This window comes from Neophocaena asiaeorientalis, unplaced genomic scaffold, assembly GCF_003031525.2.
Source record: "Neophocaena asiaeorientalis asiaeorientalis breed wild unplaced genomic scaffold, Neophocaena_asiaeorientalis_V1.1 scaffold67, whole genome shotgun sequence".
Classification (NCBI taxonomy): Eukaryota; Metazoa; Chordata; class Mammalia; order Artiodactyla; family Phocoenidae; genus Neophocaena; species Neophocaena asiaeorientalis.
The window spans coordinates 2271036-2281828 of record NW_020173731.1 but is presented as its reverse complement, the minus strand read 5'-3'; the positions used below and the strand labels follow the sequence as shown (position 1 = coordinate 2281828).

The 10793-nt window shown below is 41.4% G+C and overlaps 1 pseudogene; it reads right to left on the bottom strand.

The window, feature by feature from the left end:
* Positions 1 to 2905: 2905 nt before the first annotated feature.
* Positions 2906 to 10793, bottom strand: part of LOC112403433 (microtubule-associated protein 1S-like) — a 48534-nt pseudogene continuing 40646 nt past the window's right edge.

Genomic DNA, 10793 nt, shown 5'->3' with positions numbered 1-10793 from the left:
ATATCCATCAAACTCCACTAAATTTTCCACTTTATTAGGATATTTCCCCACAATTATACATCGCCTACCCCCTCACCTAAACCTAATAATAAGCCAAAAACTAGCAACTTCCTTACTAGACCTAACCTGAATAGAAACCATCCTACCAAAAACTACAGCCTCCATTCAACTAAAGGCTTCCACACTAACCCCAAACCAAAAAGGCCTTATCAAACTCTACTTCCTGTCTTTCCTCATCACTATTACCCTTAGCATAATCTTATTTAATTACCCCGAGTAATCTCCATAATAACTACAAGACCAATAAACAATGATCAACCTGTAACAATAACCCATCAAGTATCACAGCTATATAAAGCAGCAACTCCTATAGCCTCCTCACTAAAAAATCCAAAATCCCCCGTATCATAAATAACCCAATCCCCCAACCCATTAAATTCAAATACAATATCCACCTTCTCACTCTCTAAAACGTACAATACCACTAAAAACTCCGTCATTAAACCTAAAAGAAATCCCCCTAACACAACTTTATTAGAAACCCAAACCTCAGGATATTGCTCAGTGGCTATAGCTGTAGTATAACCAAATACAACTAACACTCCTCCCAAATAAATCAAAAGTACTATTAATCCTAAAAATGAACCACCAAAACTGAAAACAATCCCACACCCTACGGCACCACCCACAATCAACCCTAAACCCCTATAAATAGGCGAAGGCTTTGAAGAAACCCCCACAAGACTAATTACAAAAATAATGCTTATAATAAAAACAATGTACGTCATCATTATTCTCACATGGACTTCAAGAATGACCAATGACCAACATTCGAAAAACACACCCACTAATCAAAATCCTCAATGATACATTTATTGATCTCCCCACCCCATCAAATATCTCTTCATGATGAAATTTTGGCTCCCTACTCGGTCTCTGCCTAATCATACAAATCTTAACAGGCCTATTCCTAGCAATACGCTACACACCAGACACCTCAACTGCCTTCTCATCCGTCACACACATCTGCCGAGACGTTAATTACGGCTGAATCATTCGATACCTACATGCAGACGGAGCCTCTATATTCTTCATCTGCCTTTATGCTCACATTGGACGTGGCCTATACTCTGGCTCCCACGCCTTCCACGAAACATGAAACATTGGTGTACTATTATTATTCAGTTATAGCTCCCGCATTCGTAGGTCACGTCCTACCTTGAGGACAAATATCATTCTGAAGCGCAACCGTTCTTACTAACCTCCTATCAGCAATCCCCTATATCGGGACTACTTCAGTAGAACGAATTTGAGGTGGGTTTGCCGTAGACAAAGCAACACTAACACGCTTCTTCGCCTTCCACTTTATCCTTCCATTTATCATTACAGCACTAGCAGCCGTCCACCTACTATTCCTTCACGAAAGGGGATCTGATAATCCCACAGGAATTCCATCCAATATAGACAAAATCCCATTCCATTCCTACTACACAATCAAAGACATTCTAGGTGCTTTATTAACCCTACTCGCACTAACCCTGTTCACACCCGACCTACTAGGAGACCCTGACAACTACACCCCAGCAAACCCACTAAGCACCCCAGCACACATTAAACCAGAATGATACTTTCTATTTGCATACGCAATTCTACAATCAATCCCTAATAAACTAGGAGGAGTACTAGCACTACTACTTTCCATCCTCATCCTAATATTCATCCCAATACTCCAAACATCTAAGCAACGAAGCATAATATAACATGAAAAGATGCTCAACATCGCTAATTACTAGAGAAATGCAAATCAAAAGTACAATGAGCTACCACCTCACACCAGTCAGAAAGGGCATCATTAAAAAGTCTACAGATAACAAATGCTGGAGAGGGTGTAGAAAAAAGGGAACCCTCCTACACCATTGGTGGGAATGTAATTTGGTATAGCCACTGTGGAAAACAGTATGGAGGTTCCTCAGAAAACTAAAAATAGAATTACCATATGATCCAGCAATCCCACTCCTGGGCATATATCCAGACAAAACTCTAATTCAAAAAGATACACGCACCCGTTGTTCATAGCAGCACTATTTACAATAGCCAAAACATGGAAACAACCTAATCATCCATCGACAGATGAATGGATAAAGAAGATGTGGTGCATATATACAATGGAGTACTACTCAGCCATGAAAAAGAATGCAATAATGCCATTTGCAGCAACATGGATGGACCTAGAGATTATCATACTAAGTAAAGTCAGTCAGAAAAAGACAAATACCATATGATATCACTTATATGTGGAATCTAACCTATGACACAAATGAACCTATCTAGGAAATAGAAACAGACTCACAGATATAGAGAATGGACTTGTGGTTGCCAAGTGGGAAGGAAGGTGGGGGAGGGACGGATTGGGAGTTTGGGGTTAGTAGATGCAAACCATTAAATATAGAATGGATATACATTTTTTTTGATATTCTTTTCCATTATGTTTTATCACAGGATATTGGATATAGTTCCCTGTGCTATACAGTAGGTCCTACTGTAGGTCCAATATCCTGTGATAAAACATAACGGAAAAGAATATGAAAAAGAATGTACATATATGTGTAACTGAATCACTTTGCTGTACACCAGAAACTAACACAACACTGTAAATCAACTATACTTCAATTAAAAAAAAAAAGAAATATACATATTTGGTCATTCTCAGATGTATTTGGTCTTCTTCCACAGTTCCCGGCTCACAGCTCCCCAAACCCTTGGAATTTTCTGATCAGTAAGAGCAATGGGAGCATCTCTTGTTATATTTGGTCTCTTGTCCTAACTCCATGAAACACTTCAGGGCCAAAAAGGTGAAATGGGTGTCTTGTTTTTCATAACAAGCCCTTTCCATCACAACTGGGTTTTACGTTAACGAAGGTGACTTTGGATCCCACCCCAGGGTGTGGGGCCGGTTGCCGGGAGAACCAACCTCATGATCAGAGGGTTGGAACTTTGAGTCCTGCCCCCTGATTTCTGGGGAAAGGAAAGGAGCTTGAGGTTGGATCAATTGCCATTGGCCAATGATTTAGTCAATCATGACTATGTAATGAACCCTCCATAAAAGCCCCAAAGGACAGCTTTTTGGCCCTTTTTCAGAGAGCTTCCACATTGGGGAACCAGAACACTTCTGCATGCCACTTTTCAGGGCCCCAAGTTCCACGAGGACATAAGTAAGATCTCTTGTTCAGGACCTCGCTCTATGTATCTCTTCATCTGGTTGTTGATTTGTATTCTTTAGTATCCTTTTATAATAAATCAGTAATCTAGTGAATAAATGGGTTTCCCTCAGTCTGTCAGCTGCTCTGGCAAATTAAACCCAAAGAGAGGGGTCATAGGAACCTCGATTTATAGCCAGTTAGTCAGAAGCACAGGCATCAACCTGGACTTATGATAGGCACCTGAAGTGGAGGGTGCTCAGGGGATGGAGCCCTTTACCTGTAGAAGTGATTTTATCTCTGGGTAGATAGTGTCAGAATTGAGGGAAATTGTATGACACCCAGCTAGTGTCCAAGAATTGGATCCAAGAATCCTTTTTCAGTATATGTGTGAGGCAGAGGGTGCCTGCATGACCAGCCCCAATAGAAACCCTGTGCCCTGAGTCTCTAAGGAGCTTCCCTGACAGAGGGCATTTCCTGGTGTCAGAGAATCAAGCATGTGGTATGTGACTCCACTGAGAGAAGGCTCCAGAAGCCTGTGCTTGGTTTCCCCCAGGGGCTTCTCCCCAAGCCTTTTTCCTTTGCTGATCCTGCTAAGTATCCTTTTGCTATAATAAATTTAGCTGTGAGTATGACCACACACCGAGTACTCCTAGCCAATCATGGAACCTAGGGGCGGTCTTTGGAACCGCGACACAAATGGGTTTCATAAAATATACTAATAAATTTCACCTGTTTCTTTTTGCTTAACGCGGCTGCTGGAAAATTCATCATGATGGATGTGCTCACATTATGTTTCCATTGACGTTACTGCTCCAGCACCTTGGAATGGCAAATGCTGAAGCAGTGAGGCCAGAGCTTCCATTTTATAGGAGAAACTGAGGCGCAGAAGGGGTGGTGGGTGTGGCTGTGACCACAGATCAAGGAGGGAATAGGAGGACGTGAGCAGGGAGCCTGCTGCAGGACTCCAGCCCCCAGGTACTTACCGGATGGACCTCGAGTAGTCGTCTTGAGGACTGAGGACTTTCTGGACAGGGGTGTCCGACTTCCTTTGTCACTGGACTCACTCCGGGCGCTGAGTGGCCACCTGGCCCAGTCCCCACTGGCCAGCCCCTTGATTTTGGCAGCAGTCACTGGAGTGGTTTTGGGGGTGTCAGTGCCAGGGTTTGGGTGGGTGGGTGACTTCCGGGCATGGCCGAGGCGCTCTCTCAGCCGGGAGGCAGCGTCTAAGGGTCCACCATGCAGATACTACGCTGCGTGGGCAGAGATGGGGCGATCTTGAGGGGTCAGGAGTGTGTCCTCATCTGAGTCCGAGGTGCTGGGAGCGGCAGGCAAGGGGTCTGAGTTAAGACAGGGTGGGCAGACACTTGCTGACAGACGTGGGTGATGTCTCCTGGACTCCTGGAGCGCCCGCCAGCTCCTGGGACCGAGCGCTGCTGTCGTTGGCGCTGCCAGGGGCCACGTGTGCCAGAGCCATGAGCACGGCCACCCGTTGCTCAAACTCACAGGATGACACCAGGCACAGGGCCATGTCGTGCGGGGAGGCCCTGGGCCGTGCTCGAGGGCCGCAGAGTGCGAGGTTCAGCCCGGCTTCACTCATGGCGGCAGGTGGTAGTGGTAACACCTGCTCAAGGGAGACGAACAGGGACTCGTCCACCTCTGTGGAGCGTGGGGAGCCCACCTCGGTGGGCAGCAAGAGCGTGGTCACTGAGGGGGGGGCATCCGGCCTGGCCTCCCCACCCCGCAGCAGGCTCAGTGATAGTGGCCCACAGTTCTCACCTGGCCCCTGGTGGGCCCCGACGGGCGAGGGTGTGCATGGCTGGGGCGTGCTGGGGGCCAACAGCAGCTGCAGGGTTTTCTCCTCCAAGACGCCATCCTCCTTCCAGCCGGTCTCAGCCCCAGCTCCGGACTGCTCTCCTGGCTGCTCTCCTGGCTGGGCGTGGCCACCACGGTGGGTGGTCTGGCGTCTCCGCACCGGAAGCGGAGGGGCGGGGGCTTCGGGACCCATTCTCTACTGTCGGGACACCTGTGCGGGTTTCATTAGGTGCTCTGCGGGGCTTGGGAGCTAGCTGGCCGTCTGCCTTCTTGCTGCCGACCACAGTGGAGGCAGCCCGGCACCTCCTGTGGTCGGGGTCCTTCTTCACCTCCGTGGAGGTGGGCAGGAGTGAGGGGCGGCTTCGAAAAATGCAGGCTTAAAAGACAGAGTGCAACAAGCACGCACGCATTGAGGTGTCAGCTATTTTGTGCAAAATATTTTAAGCTTCAGTTAAGAATTCTGATTTTTTATCTATAAGTAGAATGTCGAGGAGACAGTGTTATGTCAATCCAAACTTGTAATTATATAATTGTATATACATATATAATAATTTTTTGAAGACTTACTTGGGGGGAAGGGATCAGAGACAAATCTTTACATGGATGTTCTTGTTTAAAGAAAGCTTTTCTAATCTGTCTTCCTCTTCCTTAGTTTCACTGTGTATAGATGGAGATTCTGATTTAGAATTACCTGTGTCAATTTTGATACTCTCATACTTTCCATGTTCGAAAGTCTTCTAACTAAAATAAAATTTATTCTTCCAGTAGAAGCTTTCTGGTACCCTAATATGGCCGCTTATTAAGCTCATACAAGCTGGAATGTGCCTAAACCTGTGGACTGCATATCGACTTGGTCTTCGTGCACACAAAAACTCAGTCATTTAACTTAATCTCAAGATGTTAAATTACTTGAATTTCAGATTTTTTTTAAATAACAATTTATACCCACAAAAATACAGTTCTCCAACACATCTCCCACAAGGACTTCATTTCTCCCTGCGCCCCAAATGCATTTCTCTGCTCTACCTCTCTGACACCCTCAATCCCACCCTCTACCCTTCCCGTCTGTCAAAGGATTGCACTCTCCTTCCTTATTGTAAAATTAGAAGCCTTCTAAGAAAAAACCTTGCATGATGATTTCTCATCACTCCAAACCCTTTTGTCTTCACGAGTTTCTTTTCTCCCGTTCCGTTCCAGGGGAACAGGTGCTTTTCATCTCACCTGCTTCTAATTCTTCCTGTTTCCTGGGAAACTTATTCCGTTAATTATCCATCCCCCTTCCCAATTTTCCATCATTTCTAACTTCTTTCTCTCTGTTTCCAAATATGTCAGTTGTCCTCATATTTTTAAAATCACCGTTGATCCAGTTATCTCCTATCCATCTCTTGTTTCTTTTACACAAGCAGTAGAGTAAGTGGGTCCTGGCTAGATAGTCTGCTGCCCATCTTCCTGGGTTTGCAGCCCAGCTCCACCACCTGTTAGCTATGTGACCACAAGCAAGTTACTTAATCTCTGAGTGTAAAATGCAGATGACCATACTGCTTTTATTAGCTCATTATTATATTTTTATTTTCAAAAAGATTAACCATATTTCCCCCTATCTTTTTTTCTGTGGCCTCTCTTCCCTACCAAGTGTAGAAGGTTGGAAATTTAAAGTCAAAACATAGATATGCAAAAATGCAACTTCATTTTCTCACAGGTGAATTTAACTTACTCATAAGCCCGGTTTCTACTCCATGAAATTAGCCCTTGGAGGAAAATGAGGAGCTGCTGATTTTAAAGGTTGTCTGGTGCATCAAAGCTCAATTTAAGCCTCTTCCATTGTATGTGCCTAATTACATCTAAGGGAAGAGAAGGACGCTCAGGGCAGTCCTATCAATAGCCTTCTAGGTGAAAAAGAATGTGTAGCAGGTTTAGCCTTAGAATCAGAGACAGAAATTTTTATCTCTACAGCTCAATGTCAATTTCATTGACAAAGACAATGAGGTGTAGCCTGTGAGGGTATGCTTTTGATCACAGCATTATTATCTGAGAAAATAATTTTCCTGTGCAACTGCTGGGTGTATCTTTCCAAAGGATGGACAAGAATAGGAACAATACTGTAAACAGTATTTCATTATTCTGAATTTTTTAGCTGACTCTTCTGCAATATTCTCTATTATATGTTAACACTCATCTAGCAAAATACATACATATTTACTAAAACAAAAAGCTTAGAACTTTTTAATAAATATACTTTAATACATTGTGGTATAAGGAAGTCTTAGCATCAAGTGCATTCTAAACAGTAGCTGCTAAATTGACCCACACCAAAAGAACAGCAAAACATAATCTTGGAGAGTTAATCTCTGACTGCTCAACCTTTTCTCACGGTGGGGTGAGAAAGGATTAAAGACTGCATTCCTCAGACCCTGCTTTTTCTCATGCGTTGAATCTTGTCTCAGGATACTGGAGCAATGCCTACAATAGCCTGAATTGCAGGAGGTAAGGCAGCTTAAATCAGAGAGACCATTCTGATTAGATGAGACTTGTTGCAAAATTCACCAGGTTTCAATTAGACTGAGGTTCTAGAATGAAGGGGGGAGGTAATTAAGCAGCTTGTGGACGGAAGATTATTTCTACTCCAAGGAAAAATGTGCTTTGGGATTTTCTTCCCTCCTAAAGTCAGCCAAAACTCAGCTCCCCTCCCTCTTCACTTTTTCCTATTTACTGCCTAAAGGAAATAGTATTCACAAAGACCAATTACACAATTATTTAATTATTTGGATGGCCACCTTCCCTGAACAAAATGATAGTATCAGGTGCTCATCCAGAGTGCAGCTTATGCAAGAGTGAAGACATCTGGTCATTTGGGTCACCGTGACACAGAGCTCAGATGTGGGGATGGGTGTGTACTGTGACACCAAGCCTAACTGATGGTCAGCCATTAAACCACAGCCGATAAAAAAACATCATTTTATAGTTGAGTCATGATTATTGCATTTTCCTGTAGGCATTTGAAAAGAAATAAATGTGAAGTAATCTGTTCAGAACTACGGGAAATAAGTGAGCAATTCATGTACTAAAAATAATTGTCCCCTTTATTATTGAAAAAAATGTTCATTTCACTAAATATGTCTGCTAATTTCTCTGATAAATATTTTAATAAAGTAGATTTCGTAGAATCTTAATATATGACACAAATTCTCAAACCATCCATTAGCCAAGCTCATTTGTTTATTTATAGAAATACTAAAACATTTTCCATTACTAACAGAAGTTGGTAGGTCAAGACTATCCCTGCAGGCATGGCTAACACAAGATATCAGGAAGTATAGCCTACATATTATTTTTTTTAAGTTTTAAGTCAAGAAAATGCACAAATCATAAGTATACAGCTCAAAGAATTTTTACAGAAGGAAACATACCCGTCCAACTACCACACAGATCATGACACAGAACATTACCAGAATCCCAGGAACTTCCTTTGGGTCACATCTCTGTAACTACCACTTAGAAGGGAATTGCTCATCTAACTTCTATCACCACACTTCAGTTTTCACTGGTTTTGAACTTTAAATGGAATCATACAAAGCGCATATACATGTGCTCTTACGCGTCTAATTTCTTTTACTCGATAGTTTGTGAGATTTATCTATGGTATCACAGTAGTTTTCATTGTTGCATAGCTCCCTTGTGGAAATATACCCAAATTTATTTATCCATTGGTGACATCTGAGTTGCTTTGGGCTGTTACAAACAATGATGCTCTGAACATTCTGGTACATGTCTTCTGGTATACATGCATAAGCATTTATCTTGGGAATAAACCTAGGAGAGAAATTGCTGAGTCATAGATTATGTGTACAGTTTTCCAAAGAGGTCTTGCAAATTTAAACTCCCACCATTAGAATACAGAAGTTCCAGTTGTTCTACATTCTCACCAACTCTTGGCATTGTAAGATTTTTAATTTTTGCCATTCTGGTAGATGTGTAGTAGTATCTCATCATGTTTTAATTTATATTTCCCTGATGACTAAAAATTTGAGTGTCTTTAATGCTTATTGGTCATTTGGATATATTCCTTTGGGAAGTTCTGGTTCAAGACTTTTCCTACGTATTAATTAGAATGTCCTATTTTTTATTGATTTGTCAGACTTAATTAAATAATCTGGATGAGTCATCTATTGTATATAATATATAGCAAATTTCTTCCTCCACGCTGTGGATTGTCTTTCATTCTCGTCATGATAATTTTTAAAAAGAGGAGCTCTTAATTTTAATTAAATTAAATTTAGTAAACTTTTCTTTTATGATTATTGCTGCTTGCTCTCCGCTTGTGAAATCTTTGTTTAATAAATCTTTGCCTACCACAAGGTCATAAAGATATTTTCTCTCTTATATTATCTTCTAGAAGTTTTATTGTTTTATTTTGTTCTATTTCACCTGCATTTGATTTTTGAGGCTTGTATGAGGTGGGGATCAATGTCCATTTTTTCCCACATTGGTAGCTAGTTGATTGAGCACTATTTGGACCTGAAACCATCTATTGCAATAATATTTTGTTTTTAATCAGTTGACCAAATATGTGTGAATCTGTTTCTAAATTACTCATCCTACTTTATTGGCCTAGTTCTCTATCCTTGGGCCAGTATCCTACTCTTGATTATTATTACTTTTAGCAAGACTTGATATCTAGTAGTCTAAGTCCTCCAACTTTGTTCATCAATGTTCCCATATCTATACTCAATTCTTTGCTTTTTGATATGAATTTTAGGATCAGCTTTATATTTCCTAAAAAAAAGCCTACTGGAGTCTATAGATCAATATAGGGACAAATTATATCATTGTAATATTTAATAATTTTATCCATAAACACAAGTTATTATTCCATGTATTTAGGTCTTTAATTTCTCTCATTAATGTTTTAAGCTTTTGTATTCTTTTTTTTTTTTAAAGTATCATTAGACTTTAATACTTTTTTTTTCATGAAAGAATCAGCAATTGATTTTGGGTTTTTTCTGGCTCCAATCTCATTGCAGAGTTTGTTGGAACCATTTTCAAAACTGCTCAGCTTTGTAATTCAGAATGCTGCCTTCACTTTGGCCCACCTGGTGCAGGTGTGTGGCTTATGTTATTGAGCTTTCACTAAGGTAAGGTTGCATGTGTGTATGTGTCCCTGGGAAACAAACAGCTGGAAGAAACATATTCTTTCTAATCAGTATCAAATCCCTCTTAGGTTAATTGCCTTGATATAGTTAAAAGTGAGTAATTCTACTGAGGTCTAATAAAAATCATTAGAAGGAAACACCTTGCACACACAAATATATAAACTATATGTTAAATATGCAAATTTGGAGAACTGAGGGTCATGTGGTTTAGAAGAGAAGAGGTATTTTGAATGAAGTGAGATTATGGTCTAAATGACCTCTAATGTCCTTTTCAAGTTCACCATCCTATGATTAGTGGGCAAGCCATCAGTACATGTCAATTTTATACCCAGAGTAGAAAAATATCAGCTTGTCATTGGAAGAAGACTGTGGAGAGCTCCTTAATTCTCATCATTTGTCTGTCTCCCCAGTTCTGGGTTCTTGGCCTCTGAGATTGTAATCTCATCTTTTGTCATCTTGCTTTGATAATGGTTTCTCTATTGCATAATCTTTAGTATCCCCTGCTCCACTACTGAGGAAGTGGAAAAGCACTGCTTGCCCAGCGCATATAGCAGCCTTGTTCGTGCTGGTAGACACTGTCCTAATGGAAAAGAAGAAGGCAGGGCAAGTTGAGAACGTTTCTGTCCTTAAG